This window comes from Rattus norvegicus, chromosome X (assembly GCF_021556685.1).
Source record: "Rattus norvegicus strain SHRSP/BbbUtx chromosome X, alternate assembly SHRSP_T2T, whole genome shotgun sequence".
NCBI lineage: Eukaryota > Metazoa > Chordata > Mammalia > Rodentia > Muridae > Rattus > Rattus norvegicus.
The window spans coordinates 118,266,535-118,270,460 of NC_141554.1; the positions used below are offsets into that span (position 1 = coordinate 118,266,535).

The 3,926-nt window shown below is 43.7% G+C and overlaps 1 pseudogene; it reads right to left on the reverse strand.

Moving 5' to 3' along the window:
- Nucleotides 1-453: 453 nt before the first annotated feature.
- Eif4b-ps3 (eukaryotic translation initiation factor 4B, pseudogene 3) lies at nucleotides 454-2,399 on the reverse strand (annotated as a pseudogene).
- Between the last annotated feature and the right edge of the window lie 1,527 nt (nucleotides 2,400-3,926).

Sequence of the window (3,926 nt, forward strand, 5' to 3'; positions counted from 1 at the left end):
AAGTCTTTGAAAAAATAAATGGAAGAAGATATCAAAATACAGGAAGATAACATGCTAATGGATTGGTAGGATTAACATAGTAAAAATGTCCATCCTACTAAAACAAATGTGTAGATTCAAAGAAATCCCCATCAAAATTCCAACAAAATTCTTTACAGACATGGAAAAGATCTTCATCAATTTCTTGTGGAAAAAGAAAACAAAACAAAAAAATCAAACAATAACAACAATAACAGCAACAACAACAACAAAACATAGCTAAAACAATCCTGAACTATAAAAGAACTGCTGGAGGTCCCACCATTCTCAATTTCAAGCTGTACTGTGGAGCTAAAGTAATTAAACCACATGAAATTGATATGTTGACGAATGAAATAGAATTGAAGAACAAGACACACACACACACACACACACACACACACACACACACATATGTATATAGGAGATGGTGAGTTTATTTTGTCTTGTCTGGATAGAGGTTTGATTTGCTCTTGAATGTTCCAGGGTGGAGACAAGGAGAAAGCACAGTGTGTGGAGGTCTACTCAGTGCAGTTGTCTCCCTCATTCTCATCCTCACCGTCCACAGACAGAGCAGCATACTTGCTTGCAGAACTGAACTTGGAGGCTGGGTTCTCCTCAGATTTCTTTGGCTCAAGTGCAGATCTAGAGTCTTGATCTTTTTTTTGCCGTCCTTCTTATCCAACTCCTTCCAGTGGTCTCTGCTCCCTCCATTGCCAGGACCACGGCTGGAGTGTCCAGTCTGGCCTTTGGTGGCACTTACCCCATCCACTTTAGTTTCATTTTTCCTTGATGGTCCTTCCTCAGAGGGCTGAGCTGGAGCAACTTTCCCTCCACCACTTGTAGGGGACGGCTGCTCTGTGTCTGAGCTCTGAGATCGAGCAGGAGGGTTAGAGCTTCGCTTTACCCACTTATTCTCCTTTGGTGGAGGGGCTGGCATTACCTTTAGAGGCTGGTCAGGTTTAGGAGGCTTAGAGGTTGGAGAGTCTTCTTCTTTATTGAGGGTTTCATTTTCTAGAGACTTCTCACTCTTTCTCCTTCATGTATTTCTGCCAGATGTGGCTGAGGTCCCAGTTTGCGATGACTCACTTCCTGTCCTTGACGGTTCTCTTTCCTGAGTTTCTTCACTTTGCCAACTTGGGTGTCTCTCCCGGGGCCGGCGGTCTAGTTTTGGCTCATCCAGCTGACGCTGCAGCTTCTCCTGCTCCTTCTGTAGCCACTCCTCTACTTCTCTTTCTCTAGCAGCTGTGTCAACAGGCTTCGCTCCTCCAAAGATAGAAGCCGCTCAGCTGGACTGGGAGGTGCTAGCAGAGGAATCATCTTCTTTAGGAGTACTACGAGGCTTTAGATTCAGTTTGGGTCTTTGGGGGGGGGGGGCTCTGTCATCACGCCTGTAATCGTCCCAAGAGTGATAATCGTCCCTGGAGCTCCATGACCGATCCTCCCGTCTGTCATAGCGGTCTTCATAGCGGTCCCCACCTCCTCTGTAGTTGTCATCCCTCCGGTACCCACTTCCAAATGATCTTCTACCACTGCCTATCCTGGAGTCATAGCCTAGGTCATAGTCTCTGCTGCCTCGGTCATCATAACGATCCCGGCCCCCATAGCGGTCCATGTCTCTGCATGGGCCATCCCGATATCCGTCCCTATACCCATCCGGATACCGGTCTGAGTCGTAACGATCTTGATACTTGTCTCCGAATCTGTCATCACCTCGTCTAGGTGGGTAGTCATCAAAGCTGTTTGTGACAGGACGGGCCCTCCAGTCTGTGTCTATCTTGTCAGAATCCTGATTTCTATCTCGACCAAAAGAACGGTCATCCCTGTCTTTATCCTGTGCTTGATCAGCAACATCCACCCGAATTCTCCTGTTACCTAGAGACTTTTCATTGAGAATCAGAGCAGAGAATCCAGATCCTCAAATTCCGCATAGCCAAAACCTTTCAACCTGTCTAGAGTGCTGGGTTCACGTGGTAAGCGTACAGCGCTGATATTTAATCCTCTAAAGAAATCCTTAATGGAGTCTTCTGTCACATCAGAGGGCAGATTCCCTAGGAAAGCAGTGTAGGGTGGTGACTTGGGAAGATGGCTCCGATCAATATTGGGTTCCTGAGAAGCCCGTGGAGCAGTGGGAAGGATGGAACGGTCAATAGGAGGTGCCCTGTACACATCGTCATCGTTACTATGCCAAGTTGTTGACCCATCTCCTTCCAGATCGTCTGTTTCATCAGCCAAGCTAACTGGTTTGGGGATATAGGTGCTTCCTCCACCAGTTCCCCCATCCTCAGCTAGAAAGTCTGTTAGGGAGATGGTCTTCCCATTCTTATTCTTCTTTTTTGCTGAGGCCACCATGTTGGGAGAGGGAGAGAGAACACAAAGGCCAAGACACATATTGATACACAGAAGTACTCATTATTCTTTATAAAGAAGCCAGAAATGCATACTAGTAAAGGAGACAGCATCGTCAACGAATGGTGTTGGTCTAACTAGATGTCAGATGTAAAAGAATACAAGTAGATCAATATCTATCACCCATACAAAACCCAAGTCCATGTGGATCAAAGAACTCAACATAAAATCAGATACACTAATCTTGACAGAAGAGAAGTCAGAAACAGCCTGAACACATCGGCATAGGAGACAACTTTCTAAACAAACACCAATAGCACAGGTACTAAGATCACCAATTAATAAATAAATGGGACCTCCTGAAAGTGAAAAGCTTGTGTAAGGCAAAGGAGACAGTCAATAGGATAAAGAACAGCCTACAGAATGGGAGAAGATGTCCATCAACCTCATATTTGAGAGAGGGCTAATACCCAAAATATATAAAAACTCAAGAAACTAGACATAAACCTTGTGTGGCTGTTAAAAATAGGGTACATATCTAAACAGAAAATTCTCACCAAAAGAAGCTCAACTGACTGAGAAACACTAAGAAAATGTTCAAGATCCTTAGCCAAGAGGGGAATAGATATCAAAACTATTTTGAAATTTCTACTTACACCTGTCAGAATGACTTAGGTCAAAACACAGGTGACAGTTTGTGCTAGCAAGGATGTCAACCAAGATGGACACACCTCTATTGCTGGTGGGACTGCAAGCTTGTACAACCACTATGGAAAAAATATGGTGGTTTCTCAGAAAACTTGCAATCCATCTCCCCCAAGACCCAGCTACATTTCTCTTGTGCATATACCCAAAGGATTCCCCATCTTTCCACAGGGACACTTATTCAGCCACGTTCATTGCATATTTATTCATAATAGCTAGAAACTGAAAACAATCTGTATGTCGCTTAACAGAAGAATTGATAAACAAATTATAATACATGTACATAATAGATTATTCCTCAGGGGTTAAAAATGACATCCTGAAATTTGTAGACATTGGATGGAACTGGAAAAAAATTATCTTGAGTAGATAGTCCAGATCCAGAAAGAGAAATATAAGAATTCCCTTATAAGGGTCGATTAGCCATTAAGTAAATGATAACCAAGTTATAATCTGTAGACTCAGAAAGATTAAATGAAGAAAATGGGTCTGGGGAACCACAGGAACATTCCTGAGAGGAGAAAATAGAAATTGAATAGACTATGTGGGCAGACTGGAGGGAGGTGGGGTTGGGAGCAGCAGAGACAAGTAGGGAGATGGTGTTGATGGAGAAGATCTTGGAATTAGAGAAGGCATTTGGAGAGTGGTGTGAAAGCCTAGTGCAATAGAAGCTTCCTAGAGTTTGTGAAGCTGATCCTAATGACAACTCAGAGTAATGGGGGATATGGATACTTAAGTGTCCATGTCTTATATTCAGGTGAGGTTTCCAGTGGTGGACAAATCACATTCAATTGAGTTGTTGGCCAAGAGGGTCCCATGGAAATCCTCAAACAACTCAGGCTCTGGAAAAGACA